We start from the raw sequence: 21675 nt of genomic DNA on the forward strand, positions 1-21675 counted from the left end.
AAGTTCTGTTTTTCATCATTTTATTCACTGCCCTGTTTCCACTTGCTGTTAGTTATCTTGCATTCTTCCTATTCTCTTACACCCCATTTCTCACAGATCCACATTGCAGACCAACTTGATTTCTATAGACAAATGCTGAGCTGGGTCGTTAAAATTTCTTTAGTCAAATTCCAAAGCAACTCTAACTATAAACACATACTGTATACACTGAAAATTAAATAGTAATATTGTTTTGTTTTGTTTTGTGTTTTCTTTAACCTTTATTTTATTACGGGCATAGAGTAAAATTAAGACACTAATATTCAACAATACTGTATTATAACTAAATGAGCTAACAAAAAACACAGTTGCACATTAATGAGTGTGGCTTATGAGCTGAAATATTAGCACTGCCTCAAAGTTGTGAGTAAAATATTACTGGCCTGCAAATTGAAATCATATCACAAAATATGTATTTAATAGTTATTTATTTTGTTTTTTTTTTTCAAAAAATGAACATCATGAACAGAGTTCACTTTCTATAGCGCTCATTGCTCAAGTGTAAAACTTAATGACAAACATCTTATCAATATGATGTCTGTTTCTGCTTCACAGGTTGAAGGAGCACTGAGCATTTTGATTGTGCTGTCTGACTGAACTGTCTACACACACACACACACACACACACACACACACACACACACAGTGCATTGAAACCACTTGTATAAGCCTGAATTTGGACTGTGGCTCTGACAGTAACTGTATTGTCCTGGACATGAGACATTAACCATTAACCATACACATGCACAAACAATTATATAAATATATAACAGATATGTTAATAAACCAACATGTCTGTATGTGTGCATACACACACACTGTTGTGCCAGCTACAGTGGTTCTCTGTAAACAAGAGTCTTCTTGCGTCCCTGAGATATATAAAAATAGCCTTACGTTAACATGTGTATTAAAGTAGAAGTGACAGTTTAGGTAGTAGTATTTGAAACAACTTCTATGACTGTGTTCCAATGGATCTTACTGTAGTTATGGGCAGACACCTCATATTCTTATTTTGATAAGCTCTCCAAGCCCTAACCTAACCAGAATATCTGTAACCCTGCCATTCAAGTTTATGTCTAAACTTAACCATCTTGACTATTGTTTCTAAGGGACCATTTTTAATTTTATACTTAAACCCAGCCTTCCAGTGGGACCATGATCCCTGCTGTCAGACCTTTGATTCATCACCTACCTGTCTTTTTTAATTAACTCAGACAGGTCTGGTGTTGTGCTTACTGACAGCTTTCAAGAGAGATTAAGAATGCAGAATGGTATTCCTTTGCCACACACAAAAAAATAGCAAAAATCTCCACAAATGGTTGTAAATTGACTCAGAGAACCAAAAAAGCTTCCATGCTCTTGAACTGTGACCTTAGTGGTACAGATAATCAAGTGAGAGAAAAATACCAGTTCTGTCTGTTCCTGAGGCTCAGTGGGATCCATCATGCTCTGATACAACTGCTTGAATTTAGTGTTAAAATGTGCTTGTTACCTTGTTAGCTACTAGCTAGCAAGCTAAACTAAACATCTAATTAGCTGCTGTAGAACAAGAGCCAGCCACAAAGATATTTTCTGTTAGACCTGTCTCCTAGTTTAGTCTGATGTTAGTTAGATGGTTTCACCAAATTAAATTAAACTATTTCTTTTTCACTTGTTTCTTGTCTTTGTCTGTTACTGTTAGACTACACAAGACTGAGGTTAAGTAGCAGTCATGCTGCCGTCACTGTTGGCAGTCTGCTGGACAACCAGCACTGGCATTCTGTTGTCATTGAGTGCTTTAACAAGCAGGTGAACCTCACAGTGGACTCCCACATGCAACACTTCCAAACCAAAGGGGAAGGAGATTCACTGAAGGTTGACTATGAGGTCAGTCCATCCTGTCAGTCATTTAGGCTGATAAAGTGTTTCATTAGCATGAATGAAATTGAGCAAGATAGGTTATTTTAGATGTCCAAGGTTCTGGAGGTAAAAGTCATGTTTTCATAGACAATGTCAGGTGACTGAAAGTTGGAACTCTTAAAGGCTTGGATGATCATGAAACTCTCCTGGTTGAATCATTAGCACCAAAAATGTGCAGCTATGCTAGAAAATATCTGGTTCTTTGATCAAGTCAAAGGCACCAGTCTGTGACCATAAAACCTGAAGGAGAGAACTGCCCATTTCAGTAAGAAACATTCAACCACACAACATCACATTCTGTATGCCCCCATAACAGCAAGCTCAGGATAGAGATTGCACTTTGTTGAAACTGCTAAAATGTTCAGCAGTTTAAATCAGTTAACTTTAAGATTTAGGACTAGTTTTGGATGTAATCAACAAGTGCAGCAACAAAGTCATCATTTATGCCCATGACTAGCTTCCTGAGTGAGTTCAGCTGGCTAGAGCCCCCCACTATTCAAGCGGTAAACCTTTGTGTACATGCAGCAGGTTGGTTTCTTACTCTCACTGTGCCTGTGTGGGTTCTCTCCTGGTACTCTGGCTACCTCCCACAGTCCAAAGACATGCAGCTTAGGTTAATTGGTGCCTCTAAATTGCCCATAGGTGTGAACGGTCCTTGCGATGAATCCGTACAGGCGTTTACCCTGTCTCTTGTCCAATGTCAGCTGAGATAGGCATAGATGATGGATAGGCTTGGTATGATCTACTGCCAAAGATTTGTCATTTCAAATGATGAATGCAGCATCAGCAGCAGAGCTACAGAAGCCTGCTATCTGCTCCTTGCAAATATAAAAAAGTAGAAAGACGTAGTTTCAATAAGGGATTTGTTAGCATAGGATTTCAGCAAATTTGGGTATATTCCCAAAGGGAATGAGATCAAAAATGGGACAAGCAGATTTCCTGAGAGATGGGGGCACATTCAGGATATTTCAGGTGCATTCACTTTTAGTTTGACTACCAAAAAGTAAAACTAAATAAATAGAAATTATCCTTTAGCTTTTTCGTCCCCCAGGGAAATGTGATCTTCATGTGCTTGCAGCCCAAACTGGTTGCCTGTACCTTTCTGAGCTGCAGCAGCAGCTTTCCTGATGCTCCCAACGGCTGCATCGTCCACCATCATGGCAGGTTTCTTTGCTCATTTCCAGTTCAGGACATGGAATGCTGATGGTCTGCTGCTCTCTGTGCAACTCAAACCAGAGCCCTGCAGACTGGAGCTGCTGATCAGCAACAGCCGGCTCCTCCTAACCTTCCAGAGCCTGAGACAGCAGAGATCAGAGGCCTCAGCTGGTTAAGGAAAAAGCAAAGACACACACACAATACATGTATTGATTTATAGATAGATAGATAGATAGATAGATACTATTATATTAATATTAATATATTAATTCTCATGGGAAATTCATAGTTCCAGCAGCATCAACAGACTTAAAAGGTCGAAGGCATGCAATAAATATTGGGAATAATAATAGTAAAAAAAAACAAAAAAAACACTGCTAATAAAAAACACAGTGAAGAAACTTCAAGTCCAGTGCAAATGGAATGCCATATTTAAGGTGCATGGTGTACAGTGTGTGTGTGTGTGTATGTATGTATGTATGTATGTAGTGTGTAGTGGGGCGGTTGTTGGTGGTTCGATTTCCGGCTCCTCCAGTCCGCGTGCCGAAGTATCCTTGGGCAAGACATTGAACCCCAAATTGCCTCCGATGTGTGTGACATCAGTGTGCGAATGTGTGTGCGTGTGTCTGTATTACAAAAGCACTCTTCAATAGAACAAGTGCTGGATGTGAATGGGGTGAATGTGATCTGAGTGGTCGAAAAGACTAGAAAAGCGCTATATAAGTACAGTCCATTTAGTCCTTCAGAGCAGTTGACAGTAGTGTTTTCCCCCCTTCGTGGAATTAAAGAGCCGCATGGCGTGGGGGAGAAACGATCTCCTCAGTCTGTCTGTGGAGTAGGACAGTGACAGCAGCCTGTCGCTGAAGCTGCTCCTCTGTCTGGAGATGATGTTGTGCAGTGGATGTACTGGAATGGACAATCCAGTTCGACAGGAGCCTGCTCAGCATCTGTCGCTCTGCCACAGATGTCAGGCTGTCAAGCTCTGTGCCCACAACAGAGTTTTCATTCTCCTCTGTGCTGGAGTCGACTCGTGGGGCGAGGGAGAGAAGACGGTGGGTGGGGGTTGCAGTGTTTTGAGCTGAGAATGAGTTGGGGTGGTCAAACCTGTTGAAGAAGTTGTTCAACTGGTTCGTTCTCCCAACATCTCCCTCAATGGTTGCACCCCTCTTTGAGCTGCAGCTGGTGATGATCTTCAGCCCATCCCACACCTCCTTCACCATGTACGTTTAACTGTAGTGTTGGTATTTGTACGTTCAACTGTAGTGTTGGCATTTTCTTTCGAGCCCAGTATTTTAGCCTATATTTGTTTATATTTTTATGAACTGGCACCATTAGTGTTTATAGTCTAGCCATGGATGTATACAGCTATCACGTTACTGAAGAAAACTTAACGACTTTAATGATTCTAAGTCAAATTCTGAAGCCTGTTTTGTATTATCTTTGTGGATTTATAGAAGCTTATTTTAAATAAGCAAGTGTTTCACAGCTGTGTGTTAAGACTAAATTAGTGCGATTTTTAAAAAAACTAAAATTCACTTCATGCAGTGTCTTCTTGTTTCTTCTTCCACGTTTCCCCCTCAGCTCCCACCTTTACCCCTTGGCAAGTCTTTTGGCTTTGGATTGTTGATGTCTGTTACAGACCATCCTTTAATGTCCTAATGGTTAAAATGCTGTGCAGAGAGAACGGTTAAAATGACAGAGAAGCACATTTTAGAAATCGGCTCGAAAGGGTCACAACAAGGGTCCGCTACACAGACCTGCTGCCACCTTTTGATGAAACTGTATTTTTTACGTGTGTATTTTACATGCTCTGGTCAACAGTGCCGGGGGCCATAAATGAAACATTTTATAACAGACGCCGCGGGCTGTATAAAATTTGACCACGGGCCGCAATTGGACATGTCTGCTGTAGACTGCAAACCGACTTTTTATCAGCTGATTATGTGCTATGATATGTTTGTTTATCTGGTTTATTTGGTTTGTGTTTAAATCTAATCGCTGAATAAATCAGTTTTAAAATGTACTAATTTGGCTCTGATTCATATAGAAAATCTCACCCTGAAGCACGTCAAGACTTCGGGCTTTGCATTGTGTATTTTCCTGGGGTTGAAATCAGGTACATATAAATGTCCACCTGTCCTGGAAGCGGCATCCCTCGCACGCAACTTTGCTTTTTTTTATTTAAAGTCGCCATTTCAGAAATTGGCTGGAAATTGTCAGACGGTGGCTACACAGAGCTGCTGCCACCTTTTGGTGAAATATAAAATTGCATTTTTTGTTTAAAAAAAAAAAAAAAAAACATGTTAAACGTGTATTTTACATGCTCTAGCCGACAGTGCCGGGGGCCATAGATGATACAGATGATGATTTGACCATGGGCCGAAACTGGCCCCCAGACCAGACTTTAGACATGCCTGGCTTAGCTGAAGACCCTTATCAAGTAAAAAGACTTCAACACAAATATAAGCAGCCTCTGCACCCGTTAATGGATGCCCAGCTGCTCCTCCTCAGACTGCCTTCATCTGGTTACACCTATTGAACCTATCCTTCTTGACCTGCCAGGGGTCCCAGCCGCAGTGGAGACCAGATTTGGCTGGATACTGCAAGGGCCATTCAAGTCTCTTCGAGCAGTGCCTTTTCCTGGCCACTACCTCCACAGCAGCTAAGGTACAGAAGCTTTGGGAAATGGATACCCTACCATGCAGAAGTAAGCTGCTGGTGATGAGGTCACAAATAGATGAAGAAAAAGTACAACAAGGACAAAAGAGCTGCTTAGTCATAGAAGACTATGACTATGCTGCACCATGCTGCCCATGACACAGCCCTTCAGGCATCCCCGCCTGAAGTCCCAGCTTCTCAAGAAATATCTGATAAGCCCAAAGCTTATTGACCCTACTGCAGCAATACATAGCACTTTCTGACCCAGTGGGTCCCCACAGGGAAGCATCTTAGCAGAGACCTGGGGAAGGCAGAGGCTTATTAAGCTGAGATCATGAAGCTGGAGAAGACAGGCTATATAACCATAGTGAGTCAGGAACAGGTGAAGACCCCCAGGTGAGCCTGCTGCTTAAGAATGGCCTCTGTTGCACTTCCTCTGGCATGACCTGTAAAGTTTGTGAGTCCATCAAGAAGCACTTTTACATGGACCACTGGCAGCAGAGCCTCTCCTCTCAAGACATAGCCAAAGATATTGTAGATAAGCTGAGGGGACTGTTGATGGAGGTAGGCTCCAAGCTGCAACAGTGGGAAAGCACCACACCGGATGTCATCAGCCACCTGCCCAGGGAGATCAAGTTGGTGCAGTGAACAGTGGCTACACCACACAGACATGGACCCACAGGAACCTGTGCTGAGGCTGCGCTGGTCACTTGAACATGCTCTGTAAGTCACAATTGCTTGAGTGTTCCTCTCCGAACAGGAGGAACATTTATTATTTATTATTTATTTAGTATTCACCAGTCGATACGACCCCATTGGGTTCTTCATGCAATTCACTAGGAGAGTCAAAGTGCTTGTTCAGCTGTTACGGGACAAGAACCAGGAGTGGGATGACCCCCTTCTGCCTGGTGACCAACTCAAGGCATGGCAATCTTGTGAATATGACTTGCAACACCTGGACGACATCTGACTGCCTCCCTGCTATGTGCCCATGCCCTGGACCTGAGAAGAATCATTTTGTTACTCAACTCAAGTTTGTTGGTATAGAAAAGCAATTCTAGATAGACAGTTTATTTTCACATTAAATGCAATGTATCCAAATAACTCAAATGAGGAGTTTGATCTGCCTCCATTTCAGTAAGAACGTGTAGATTCACATTCACATTGCTGCTGCTGAGAACTGATTTTCATTGACCACTTTGGGGCAATGGAAACAAGTTGCGAACAGAAAAGATAAAGTTGGTGTCTGTAGAAAATTTTAGATTAGAGTTTTAAATTCCTTTTAGAAAATATGGAATTAGGAGAAGTGGCTTGAAAACATGTAAGATGTTTTTGCATTTTTAACATGTCCTAATCTCACAAAAAATGTGTTTACTGATCATAAAACATACATAATCTTGTATGTAGAGAAGAAAGTGTGGACAATGGGTTCATGCTAACAGACTAAAATATTATATTTTTGTGTTGTGCATATTTAGAGGAGAGGGTCTGGACAGTGCTGACCCACAACAGCACAGCTCCAGTCAGAGTCCAGGGCTCATCTCTGCATAAACCTCACATCATGAAGTTAAACTACAGCGCCTTGGCCAAACAAATACACGCCATCATAACTGGGTCAGAGCAGTGCTGGCAGGAAGTGATTTATAAACTGCAGGAAGTCCCGCCTCTTCAACATCAAAGGTAAAGTTCCCACAGAATGTTATCTCCTCTCTTCCTCCATCCCATTTGTGTTACACTAAGAAAACTCCATTCTGACCTCATGAGCTGTGCCCCTTGTGTTGCTCTTGTTATGTTCTTGCAATAACTTAAAAGGCAATCTCCAGTCTTTTATGCGTAAATTCATCTTGATTTGCTTTGGTGTCTCACTCCTAAATCATGAAACATTCATGACGTTCTGAATTCCACCATTCCCTTGGTGCTTTGTGAGCGCAAACAAACAAGTTCATTATCAAAGCAGATCAAAGAAAAACAGGGAACAAGTTGTTTTATAGCTGTTTGGACACTGTCTAATACAGCCTAATTTGATCAGCTGTAGCTTTTGTTGTCTGGGTACAGACTTCTACTGTGGAAAAAGGTCAAAGGCTGTCCATCATTTTCCTGCTGTCATAAGTTAATTAATGAGGAAAAAAGCCTTTATTTATTTATTTATTTTCCTGAACTGCAAAGAGAACTAGACTGTTATTTGCAATAGGTTGTATATATTTCTTTTTTCCAGGGTTTTGTTTAGTTTTTTGTTTTGTTGAGTTTTTTTGCTTCTGTTTTTTTGTTAAGTCATTTACACATTTCTGATATGTTACTGTTTTTATTTGATGTGAATCCAAACGTAATACTCCCTCCATGTTTTTGTCATGATAAAATCTGCGTAATTTAACAGAGCTATAAAAAAACAGAATCACTGTGTTGTCCCCTGGCCTGTTGTTGCCACCTACTGGTGATTTGGTGTATTGTTAATCCCCTTAAGTTTTGTTTTCTTTAAGTTTCTTTTTTCATTCTCCATGTGGTTTATTTGATCAGCTAGCAGCTTGCAGTGTGCAGCGTTTTCTTTATGGTACAGCCTTGGAACAGTTTTGTCCGTGAGTACATTTTATAGATATTGTTTAAATTTATATTTTTGTGTTTATTAAAATTCATGGTTGTTTAAAACAATGTGTTAATACAATACAATAAGTTAATAAATGTTTTGAAACCATAATGTTTATGTTGTCATTATTTCATGTGTGTATATCTAACTCTGATCATTGATTGATTTTTTTTATACTGTTCAGTTTTACAGAAAACAGTATGTCTAGACAGTTGTGGGAGTTTTTTGTTCGCCATCTGTCCAACTTTGTCTAGATATGCAACTGTGAGGACAGAACAATCACATAGTCATCACTCCTCAGAGTTTTGTTTTTAACACAAATACTCAATTAATTGACTAATTAATTTCAGTCAGTTCTACTTTGCTGTCACTTCCTGCACAAATCTTTACATTAAAAGCCTTTAAAGTCTGTGTAAAGCAGTGACACTTATGCGTTCTGAGTCAGTCACACCACAGAAAAATGTGCTATCACCCACCAGAAACATTGCTTACAACATTAACCAGAAACATCTCTTTTTTATCTCAACCAGACTCTATTTACAAAAACTGTAATTTAACTCAATCTGCTAGTTGCTACCTTGTGGTACACGTGAGCTGCATATTTCTTCTACCACTGAAAGTCACATAATAATGCAAACTAATTAAATAGATGTAGGCAGTGGTATTCCTGTGTTCTGCTCGGTAAAATGAAATGTTTTTGTCAATAGAGTCTGGTAGTGATTGCCGGGTGCACTGTTCTTGATCAATGATGCACTGATTCCAAAGATAAAATCTGGGTTGCATTCTCTGTAATGGGATATGGTGTGATTAGGTCAAGGCCGTTTCTAGCTTTGTGGGGGCCTTACGCAAGATGCTGTTTGGGGGCCCCTAGTTTACCAAATTATGATGGAGAGATTCCTAATCCCTTAGATGATCCACGAACATGCCACAATCTATTACACTTCATGAGCAAAACAGGCTACATTCATGATAACCTCTCATATTAAAATTAAACATCTTATTGAGCCACTCAAGGAAGATCTGAAACTGATCTGATCTGGAACTGATAAAAATGATAGGATATGAAAGGAAAACAACAATCCTCCACATGTCAATAAATAAAACAGATACTGAGTGTTTTTTTTTTTTTTTTTTAAAAAAGGTTACTTACATTTTGAAAGCAAGAACACAAATCAAGTTTTCACAGCAACACAAATTCTCACACCTTGAAACAATTAATAACACTTAATAAATAACTAGTGTTACTTATAAAGCAGTAGCACACTTCTAATTAGAGGCCTATAAAATACACACTAAACTTAATAAGTGAATCATAAGTAATCCTAAAGTAATGGTAAGTGGCAAATATCAACAACTTCCACTGGATGACAACATAGCAGACATCTGCACAACAACAACAACACACCCCCAACACCATAATCTGACAAAATGGGTCTGATGTCACTCACTTTGGTCAGTCAGTCAGTCCCATGGCAGGATAGCACAGTCCATTCACATGTGACATGTTAATTTTATTGTAGGCAACTCTCATGAAGCAAACACTAAAGCTGGATTTAAAAAACTCAGCGTTACACTTCCACCCCACATCACAAACAAATGCCTTACCTTTACCCTGTCTTTCTTCCCCTGTTTTCTTCTTTTCTTCTTCTTTCTTGTTTTCTACCCCACTAGGATGACTTCTTTTTGATGCCATAACGCTGTTTGCCATCCACATCCTCACTAACGGGAATGATGGGTACCTGTCAGTCATTCCCATCATACCTGTCGGCGGACATCACTCACTGCGTGACAGTGGAGTGCCACAAAAACACTAGCCACAGCTTCTCATTGCTGCTTATTTTATTCTTAAACTCCTACATTTATTTTTAAGCATTTAGGGATAAAGACAGGTAATAAAAATTTTCCTCAGATGAGGCTGAACATTCAGCTTTGGGGCCCCGTAGTGGCTGGTGGGGCCCTATGCATTTACATAGTCCGCGTATTAGACATACACTGTAAAAAAACAAAACAAAAAAACAGTTGTTTTTACAGGAAAACGCCGGCAGCTGTGGTTACCAGAGAATTCCTGTAAAAAATACAGCAGCACAGTAGATAACTTTACAGGCGAAATATGTAAATTGATTTACAGTGAATGAAATCACAGCTGAATCACATTTAAAAACTGAAGTCTACAAAATAAATTTGTTAATTTCGCATAAGTGTTGTATATAAATAGACCATTTTCTGTATTTTTTACATGTAATAACTGCTTATTGTGCATCAATAAATGATAAAATTAACAGGGAAATATCAAACAAAAAACTAATTTAAACTGGTAGAACAACAGTGAAACTTTGCATTTTAAATGGAGGTGTTCTGTGTATTATACATAAAATCTATTCAAAATATGCTGTATTTTTATGCTTTAATAATCAAGTTATAATGTAAAATTTACTTATAAACCTGCAAAAATACATCTTGAGAAAAGACAACACAGGAAAATATCACTTTTGGAAATTTTATTTAACATCCATCATTAATATGCATTTTTTTACAACATGTAAACAAGCTACATGTGTTAGGCGCACAACAACAACCAAAAATTTTGTTTACATGCTTAGATGTTACCATGTAATTTATCTATCTCTATGGAGAAAATCAGGTGATGCCAACAGGCCAAGGTCAGATCTGTGGAGAGGCGAGCCCCCTCAAAGTAAGAATGCTTGTTAAGGTATTTTTTAGCAATAAAAACAATCCTAATTAAATAAATGCAAGATAGGTACGTTTTATACCATACTGTGGAACATTCCTGCAAAGCACGAACATCTTCATGAAACAAGCAGGTGGCAGACCCTCTACCAGAAAAAGTAACACCTTTAAGACTTTAAAACAAAAATTACATGTTGTGCCTTAATTACCATAATAAACCTTGTGGATTGAACAAAGCAAAAACTAACAGTACCTCTTCTCAAACAAACAGTCCGACTGCACAGAAAGAGTCCATATTTAGCCTTAACGCCACTTGCCTCACGCTTTCTATTCTGTTTTTCAACTGTTTGACAAGGGAATGGTAGCCTGTTCCAACAATATCGCTCTCTATTACATCTTGCAGAGAACTGGGATATTTTGCCACCATTTTTTTGCAACGTCAGTTGAATGCTTTTTCCCAACATGAGGGCATTTTTTCCATTATCTCAGTCACAACAATCCGGACCATTTGCCTCTTCAGTTTTGGGCCTGGCCTTTTCCCTCTCTCCAAGAATGCATCACTTCCTCAGGAAATTTACTCCATGGAATTTCAAAGTCATCCCACTGTGTGTGAAGTCCTGGGCTGCTGGAGGAGGCAGACGATGAACTTTGGGGTGAAACAGAGAGTGATGACAGCAATTGGGTAGGTGAGGCTTCCACAGATGATAGTGAGCTGTTCTCAATGTTACACAATGTCCATGTCTGCTTTTGATTTTGAATAGTTGTGTGCTGCATGGTGTTTTTACTTACATTTCTGTTTACAAACAGAAAGAAGCTTTCTGGCTTGTACAGGTCTTAATACTGTCATCAAATCAGCCTCCTTTACGAAGCGTAGATCATCATACGTCTCGACTCCAATGGACTGCAAGTGCTCTTCCAGGATGTTTTTGTTTACTGCTTGAAGTTCTGGTAGGGCTTCCATGATGGCAGCATCTAGGAAGGTTCGCTCTGAGTCACTCATATTTGCGCTGAAGAAGAAATGCAGAACAGAAAAAATATACAGTACATACACTTAACAGAGCAGGGACATGCATCAGGACACACTTATATTAATATCAAACTATTTACAGTGAGAAGTAAATGAGCTTCAATTGGACTTTATTTTGCCACAATACTGTGTTTTAGTGGAATGACTTGGAATCCATCAAGAATGTATGATACCAAAGGATAGAAATCGGGCAGGTCATTAATGTTGATACACTGTAACCCAAGACTGTCCTCTGTCACAGAATACAGATGGTATTCTGAGAGGAAGATGCGTTTGTGGATATCCATCAAAACATACACAGATGTGTAATTTTGAATCAAGATGAGTAGAAGTTCACCAAACTCCATATACTCATCATTTTTGTACACAAGAAACTGTCCTTTTTTATATGCAGTGCCCTTGTACTGAATGTCTGTGGTAACTGTGGTATTGCTTTCTGAAAAGGCTAACTCCCTGACTGCATGTTTAATAGTGTCACTGTAGAGGTTGGGATAAAATGCACAGCTGTCCTTCACTTGCAGTAGTTTACTCAAGGGTATTAAAGATAGAGTTTACCTTTATTCCTCTGACATCTTGTATGTTTTCAGCCTGGAGATCAGCAACAGTTGTGTCATACGTCACTGGGGTGCGTGGAGGACCACAGGCATTTGGATCAGCCTCAAACTCACTTCTCGTGATGTCACAGTACCTGCAAAAATATTGAGAACGGCTGAAGTTCTCTGTAAACCCACCAATGCAATGAGAACCAAGGTTATCACCAGCAATGCAGTAAAGACCCCCTTTTACTGTTTCTCCATCTACATTTATTCCATCCGTCTCCAAGGATTTCAGATCTGCCAACAACTGTGAGAAAACTTTGGCTACTCCAAAACGCTTTAAGTCATTCTCAACATACAACAAGACTAAAAACATTATCAGTATTTGTACGCAAATGAATGGGTAAATTTGCTAATGAAAGATAGACTGCAAGAACTTTGTGCGTTTTTTTAGCAGAACCCAGGGGATTCACAACTTCAAATGAATCTTGGTACAAAATCAGTTTGAGGCTTTCAGGGTTTTCATTAAAGAACTGGTGACATTTGAAATTTTGTCCATCATATAAATCCATGAAAACCTCTTCATCAGGATCTCCAAAATGTTGTGATTGTGTATTCTTCCATAAATGTGACTGCAAAAAGCTCTTCAGAGTTTCCGCCACTGGTACGTAGTAAGCAAATTTTAGTGTCATGATTTCATCCATTCCCAATGCCACTTTTTGGGGTTCAGTGTATTTAAACATTTTTGTGAATGTCTGATTTCTGGCATATGTTGTTCTTAATTGTTCCTGATGACAGACAGAGAACAAATCTGACTCTTTAATGCAGTCACAGATTTTAGTGACTGCTTCATCTGATAGGCTCATGTCATTCTTTAATAAAGAACTTACTTTAGTTATTGTGTAGGCTTGACCTAACTTGTGCACATTTTGCATTCCCTCAACAATAGTCTGTATAGTAGAGGCAGGAATAAGCAGCTGTCCTTGCAGCTTAAGGTAAAAGAGACACATGTTTCTGAGATAAGACTGACTATCATTCTCTGGCATATCACTGGTTGCACTAGCTGTTGGCAGGGCTTCGTGTGTGTTTTCTGAATCATCTGTACTGGCAATGACATTTGGGGGCTGAGGGCAAGTTTCCCTGTACATGTCACCAATACCATCAGGGGAGCATGCTTCATGCTTCCGACACATGAAAAGTAAATGATGACTTTTTTGTAAACACGTGCTTACAACCACTTACTGGACATGACACAGACCTGCCCTCTCCAATATGATCATTTAAGTGAGACACTAGCTCCTTCACGGTGTGAAAATGGCGGGCACATAATGAAACTGCACATTTTAAATCCGCAACAACAGCTTTAGGAGCAGCTTGCGGTGCAGGTGCATTGTGCACACGATAAAAATGGCCTTGAAAGCTGAGTAAGTGGTAAATGTTTGACTGCAGTTGGCGCCAACACATTTGAAAAGACAATGAGGCTCATTCCTATACACTCCGCAGTGTAGTACATAGCCTCTTAATGTAACCAATTTGTTTTTACAAAAGATGCAGGTGATTATTTTTTGGATTTCAAGTGTTTCCCTGTGCTTTTCAGCTGAACTAAGTTATCACACATTGATCTACTCGTCTTAAATATGGACTGGTGCTGGCTTGTCTGGTCTTGAAAAAAAAGTAGCCGAAATGTGAAGCTTACCTTCCAATTGAACAGCCACAGACCCTCCAAAAACTTGTGTTAAATTCATCCCGAAATTTGTCCCAAAATCTTTTAAAATGATCCGAAGATTTTTCCGCTCTGCAAACGGTGCTGCTCTGGCTCGCTCGTTTGTGACGTCAGCCACAGCCTTGAATGAGGAGTCCGCGCTTCTCCCGCTCCTCCCGCCCTCGTGTCATTATCCAATCAGAGACGAGCTTCAGCTGCGCACTTTTATTTCAAAATTTAAATCAAAATTAGGCGGACTCAGTGCACAATGAGAGAGTACAAGTCTGTAGTTGAAGGAGGTACTGCTAGGTTGTTTAGCCTGTGATAATGATACAATGCTGAAATTTATTAATATTATTTTTTTTAATAAATATAAATAGAAAACCAGTAGACTAAGTATTACATTAGAATTTAAAGACTAAAAGAAACAAAAAGCATACAAGGATTAGGACTGAAGTGTTACTTAGCATATATCAATAATTTTATTTTTAATTTAATTTCTTATACACACACTGTACAATAGGCTACAAATAGCCTAAATTATAAAAAACAATGTTATCATAATTGTATGGCCAGATGTAGCAGGGTTCTCCAGTGTCTGGTCCAGTTGACCTAGAGATGCCTTTGACCTGGACAAATGAGAATTTGCACAGACTTATAATTGTATATTTTTTTTTATATATAAATAGATAGGCAACCTCTCAGGTTCACAATTAAATTTTTTGTGAAAACATTATAGGCCTACCTCAAATTGCATCGTTTCATCAATCATGTTAAAAGTATAGCATAAACTTGTAAAGTGACTTACATATAATTTTTGTATTTTTAAAAACAAAAATTAAACTAAAACTATAGTTTTTACAATATTTGCATGTCAAATTAACAAAATTGTTTTGTTACGAGTATTACAGTATTTCTCTGTTTTTGGTACCAATATTTGTAGTTTTAACAAATAAATTTGATTATAATCACATATTGTTGTTGTAAATATAACAAAAACACACAAGCACACAAGAACTAGACAGCCTGGAATTGGAAAAAGATGCTGTGGTCAGATGAGTCCAGTTTCCAGCTTTAACCTCCTACTGATAATGTGAGGGTACGCAAAAGGCCAGGCAAAGCATTATCTCCAGCATGTACAGTATCGTGGTTTGGGGATGCATGAGTGCTGCTGTTGGTCATCTCACTGTCTGTGATGGCACATTGAACTCTGACAGGAGAATGTTCAGGAGAATCTGTTCTAATGAACCATTGTTCGTATGTAACTTATAAACACTCTCCAACTCTTCATTCTATGCAACAAACTTTGTCTCTGCATTAAAGATTCAACTGTTTCTTTATCAAGAAAGTAACCTGAAAAAGAACTATGCAGACTGGACTCTCTCAGATCCACAGACCTAACCAGGGTTTTCTACTCCATGTTTATTTTTCCCTGCACCAGAGCTCTGGTTGTAAATTATCTTACATTCCTGTGCATCCAGATCAACTACAACAATCTACTCACACTTTTCCTAATGTTTAAACTATATGAAATCACTGTCTGACCATTTTTTTTAAAGCACACCATTTTATTGATCAAATGTTTATAAGTAATTCAGTGAAAAAAAGTGAATTTTCTATGATGTTGCTAAACTAATTATGTGAGGAATTAATTGAAGTATTTGCCATGGAACCATACTGCCATCTATTGATCAAGTCTATGCTTAACTAAAGAGGCTAGACATAATGTTTATCAGGATTTTCACAACATGATGATTATTCTTCATGTCTTGTAATGCAACTCAGTTATTACTAATGATGAACACAATTTATGCTTTTGCACCTTTATCAGTTAATCAGGTTAATTGTATTAAGATTTGCGAGTAATGTTTTTTGATTCATGTTTCTATTAATGCATTGTCTTTCTTTAAGTATTAGCGCCACCAAGTTATATCTTGTACAATATCTTAATTGATCATGGTGAAAAGCAAATATGCATACAGGTATTTCAGATTAATTATTTAGAGTTTATTAAGAGATTATATTTTGTTCTGAGACAAAGAAAGTGAGGACAACGAACCATGAAACATGAAATCAGCTCCAAGCTACACAGCCTCTCACAATGCACTTTAATTTTCTCTGTTCCTTTGTTCTCTTTCCACCACGTGCTCCGCAAATAAATTTTTCTATATGCCCAAGTGACTTTCCCTATTCCTCAAGCCATGCAACATCAAGTTAAGCCAAAGGAACAAAAGTACTTGAATTTTTAAAACTTATTTTTGATAATCCTGCATTTTTATTCTGAAGATTTTTGACACTTTTAGAATTGCCTGGCTGACACCAGCATCCTCTAAAGTTATCCAGAAAACCTTAAGTAGGCTGCATGAGAGCTTATTTTTCTTCAACATGCAAGCGAGGCCCGCAGATTACATGACTGCCTGCACAGAATCCTGCATTCTGCTTGTGACAAAGGTTGATGATAAAGTAAACTTTAATTTTTGCCATTGATAGACATCTCAAAATTCTGTACAAATAGGTTATAGTTACAGACTAAACCTATTTGTTTCCACCACATCACTCTGCTCATTTTACCTGCTGTTAGTTCACCATGCTAGTTTGATAATCCTTACATTTCTGTTTATTTTATTTCACCTTTTCACTCTATATATTCCCCTTTAGTAATCAATAAATGGTAAATACACATGTACACCCAGTAGTTTTGTGTGTTTCTTTGCAATGGTGAGTTGGATCCCTGGATCGGGAAATCACGATCTTAGATATCAGACTAATTAAAATTTACAGTGTGGAAAATAATGCAGAATATTGATATCAAAATTTATATCCCCAATTTCCGTTCCAAAATTGGACGGTGGTGTCCCATACAATGAGTGTAAATTGGATTTTCCAATGATTATTTTGTGCATTTATGCAACACACCTGTAGAGAAGGAGGTTGGGGAACGTCTTAAAGCCAGGAACCTCACCAGGGGGAGAAAAGCTGTTTATCCTGACACTGAATCCTAATGTGTGATTAATCCTGGGACTGTACACATAATGAACACAAAATAAATCTGATTCATTGTCTACATTCAAGGCCTCCATTGGCTCTAGTTCATAGAAGATGGGTGCAAACACATCACGACAGTTTCTGTTCAAGTCTCGATTGAAGTGTTCGAGTCGCTGATTGTGTAGAGAACTTCTGGACATTTTCCCTTCCATGATCAGTTCTGATATGTAGGCCAAGTTCACTGATGGCTGCACTGAAAAAGTCAGAGTTTCAGCCCTATTGTTGTAGGAACACTGGAGATATGTCAACATTCTACTGTAACCATCTGTAACCCACCTAAAAATTGGTACCTAAGAAAATTTACCATCCTGAAATTCATAAAAAGTATCTTGTGTTATGCGCAATTTTAAAAAGTTCATTTGAATAAATTAGTAGGATCTGCTGAGTATTAAATATGTTAAATATTTCATTTATTTACAAATAAATACATAGGCAGATAAAATGAGTATTCAATAAGTCATCAAGATAATGAGCTCCTATTTCATTGTGTAATCAGACACCAATGGTCAGACTACGTCGTTTATTTTTTTTATATGTACTTGAGACATTATTTTCGACACTTTACAGCAGTTGACGAACGCTTGGTGGTAACGTTCTCTAGGTGGCAGCAGGACTGCACTGTTTATGTCCTTTTTCCATGCTTACTGCAGCAGGAGTTAGACGTTAGGTTAGCTCTCTGTGAGACAAGGGAAACCGGATCCCGACCTGGGATATTCCAGCGTTTTGTGTCTGAAACTCTTATTTGTTGTAATAGGTAAGCTCATATACATTGTGTTTCTGTACTTTTTTATTCTGTTTAGAATTAAAATGTTGAGGTTTTGCCGCACTGTTTACATCAGGAATTATTTGTTGTAATAGCCCGGACCGTGTGAGGTGTGTCGGTGTGAAGGAGGAGCTGTGTTCGCCCGCTCTGTGACGATCTCTAAAGCCAGGAGTGACCGTGGCTGTGTGGACTACCGACTGGAATTCTCGATTCTCCAGCAGGACTTGGATTGCGTGCCGTCTACATCAGTAAGATCGTTCCATCATTTGTGACTGGAAGGACCACTCTAAAAGTGACGTTAGGACTGAGCTAAAGTTGTGCACAACTAAACTAAACAAGACTAAGGGGTTAAAGCTGCAGCAAAACATTTATTCTGGCCAGAGTTTATTTTATTATTTTTTTTTGTTAAAGGGGAAATTGAAATGGTATGTGTTTTGAACAATGCAATAATAATTTTGGTTACAACAAAAGTACTCGATTTGTGTCTGTGTATCACTCTCTGTGTGAAGTCACTCTATTTCTACGGCCTAAGACTGATTAGTTATTCTTTATAAATACATTGTCTTTACTCTCGAACCACTAGTTAGCTGTGGTGATCCCAGACCTTGAGGTTTATTTTTGCAGTTTTGTTCAGACCTGGTTACACATCCATTGCACTATGTACAACAAATTTCCATCTAATCAGTTTATGTTGTCTTTGTGCCATATACGAGGGGGCTTCAAAACGTTTGTGGAAGTACATAGCTAAAAATCATATGCAGGGATTTTGATCTCAATGCACCTGTACATTCTCGTACTGACGTGTCATTCTAACATGAACCTTTCTCAGGAACCTTGTCTGGCACTGCTACCTGGCTGCCTCTCCAGTGGCTCTCCAGTTTTTTTTAATAGCTCTTTTAACCTTTTTTAACCTCTTTCCATCTACTCTTTTACTCTTCTTGTGAAGGGATTGCGTGCTTTATATATATCCTATGGATATTTTTAACTTTAAAATGCAACCAAGAGCCAGTTTCCTCACTTACTCACGAGAGGAACTGCTGGCTCTGTGCACAAAAGGCCGAGCCGGGATACGACACCCCATCCCAGCGGAGCTGAGGAGGAGACCCAGGGGCTGCAAGGCCGGGGCCAAGCTAATGGTTGAGCTAGTGGAGAATCGGAGGCGCTACAAACCATCGATTCCCTCCGCAATCATGGGGAATGTGAACTCGCTGCCGAACAAGATCGACGAGCTATCCGCACTGAACAACCAGCGGATCTACCGTGAGAGCAGCTTGTTCATCTTTACGGAGACATGGCTAAACCACCTCGTGCCGGATGCTAACGTGACACTAAGAGACACTAAAGCGAGCGGAAAAAGCAAAGGTGGGGGACTCATCATGTATGTCAACAACTGCTGTTGTAACCCAGGACATATCTCCGTAAAGACATGTCATGTGTTGCCGTGACCTCGAGCTGCTAGCTGTTAGCCTGCGGCCATATTATCTGCCGAGGGAGTTCATTCACGTGATCACTGTCGGCGTTTACATCCCTCCGAGAGCGGACGCAGCCACTGCCTGCGAGAAGATCCACTCCGTCACAGCAAGGCTGCAGACACAGCACCCTGAGGCACTTATGATCATTTCTGGGGACTTTAACCATGTAACTTTGCACACTACCTTGGCTGTTTTTAATCAGGTTGTAGACTTTCCTACTAAAAACAGCAGGACAATTAATCTTCTGTATGTTAATGTAAGGGATGCATGCAGAGCGACTCCCCTCCCCCCACTAGGGAAGTCTGATCACAATCTGGTTCACCCACAGCCACTGTACACCCCCCTGGTCCAAAAGCAGCCGGTGACAACGCGATCCATCAGGAGGTGGTCCCCTGAGATGGAAAGTGCCTTGAGAGACTGTTATAACACCACAGTCTGGGATGTGCTGATCAACCCGCATGATGAGGACATAGAGGGGATAACACACTGTCTGACGGCGTACCTGAACTTCTGCGCAGATGTGATCTCCCCTGTCAAGACGGTTCGCTGTTACCCTAATAACAAGCCATGGGTAACGAGGGAGGTCAAGGCTGTCCTCAACAAGAAGAAGGCTGCCTTCAGGAGCAGAGACAGGGAGGCCATGAAGGCAGCACAGCAGGAGGTGAAACACTATATGAGGGAAGCTAAGGACAGCTGCAGGAGAAAGGTGGAGCAGAAGCTGAGGGAGGTCTGGCAGTGTGCCAGAGTCACACTTTCTCAGTGGCGACTTTCTTTTTTGACGTGGGGAAATGGGCCAGTGATTCTGGCTGTGAAGTCCCACCTCCCTCTGAATGACAGGCAGTGGCATTACATGAGGGTGTAATGTAAAGTGAAGGAGGCATTACTGCAGGTTCATCAGCTTCCTCTCTGCTTCCTGGAGGCTGATGGACACTGCCACATCTAATCACAGTATATCAAATCTGTCATTTCTATCGTCTGTCTGTGCAAATGGATTTTCAGTAACCAGGTTTCTACAGTAACCTGATTTCCAGAGCCGTTTCTTGTTATATGCACACTCTGCAAATGCATAGGGCCCCACCAGCCACTAGGGGGCCCCAAAGCTGAATGTTCACCCTCATCTGAGGAGAATTACAATGACCTGTCTTTATCCCTTATATGCTTAAAAATAAATGTAGGATATAAGAATAAAATAAGCATGTCAATGAATTAAAACAGATACTATTTAAAAAAAAAATTTCTTACATTTTGAAAGCAAGAACACAACTCACGTTTTCACAGCAACACAAATTCTCACACCTCAAAACAGTAATAAAATGAATACATAAATAAAGTGGGCCAAACCCAAGATCAACAGAAAATAATCAACAATGGGCCTAATATTTATTAGTCAATTAATAAATAACTAGTGTTATTTATAAAGCAGTAGCGCACTTCTAATTAGAGGCCTATAAAATACACACTAAACTTAATAAATGAATTGTAAGTAATCCTAAAGTAATGGTAAGTGGCAAATATCTGAGAAACAACTTCCACTGGACAATGACAGACAGACATCTGCACAACAACAGCAACAACAACAACACTCCCCCCCCACCATAATCTGACAAAATGGGTCTGATGTCACTCACTTCAGTCAGTCAGTCAGTCCCATGGCAGGATAGCACAGTCCAGTCACATGTGACAAGTTCATTTTATTGTAGCCAACTCTCATGAAGCAAACACTAGAGCTGGGTTTGTGAGCCAGCTTTAGTGTATTGGCAAACTAGGGGCCCCCACAAAGCTAGAAACAGCCCTGCTGGTTTCCATGAGTAATCCATGTTAGGCTAAAGGCTTCTATGGTTCAAAAGCAAGTTAGCAAGTTAACACTACACTGCGAGATAACTAATGCAATGCATCAAACAAATTATTTCATTACATTATCTTTACTGTACCTCTGTCTCTGTCACGTTTTTCCCCCTGTTCTTTTTTTCCTTCCTTGGGCACCAGAGAGTTTGGGTCGTTTTGACGCTCACTGGGGTCATGTCAGAAAACTCGACCATCTCCGCAGACAGCAGGTACAGTCTAATAAGCCGGAAGGTGGGTGGGGTGGGGGGAGACTTAGGAAAATTAT

At 39.7% G+C, this 21675-nt stretch overlaps 2 long non-coding RNA genes across 2 annotated transcripts; one reads left to right on the top strand and one right to left on the bottom strand.

Moving 5' to 3' along the window:
- Positions 1 to 10851: 10851 nt before the first annotated feature.
- Positions 10852 to 14416, bottom strand: LOC108897100 (uncharacterized). The gene is made up of 4 exons (XR_001963237.2): positions 14280 to 14416; positions 12603 to 12735; positions 11810 to 12027; positions 10852 to 11666 (listed from the first exon to the last, which is right to left on the bottom strand). It is a non-coding gene; the product is annotated as an uncharacterized LOC108897100 (long non-coding RNA).
- A 3522-nt stretch (positions 14417 to 17938) lies between these two features.
- LOC108897103 (uncharacterized) lies at positions 17939 to 18566 on the top strand. The gene is made up of 2 exons (XR_001963242.2): positions 17939 to 18084; positions 18189 to 18566. It is a non-coding gene; the product is annotated as an uncharacterized LOC108897103 (long non-coding RNA).
- The last annotated feature ends 3109 nt before the right edge of the window (positions 18567 to 21675 follow it).

Source organism: Lates calcarifer, linkage group LG1 (genome assembly GCF_001640805.2).
Source record: "Lates calcarifer isolate ASB-BC8 linkage group LG1, TLL_Latcal_v3, whole genome shotgun sequence".
NCBI classification, from domain to species: Eukaryota; Metazoa; Chordata; class Actinopteri; family Centropomidae; genus Lates; species Lates calcarifer.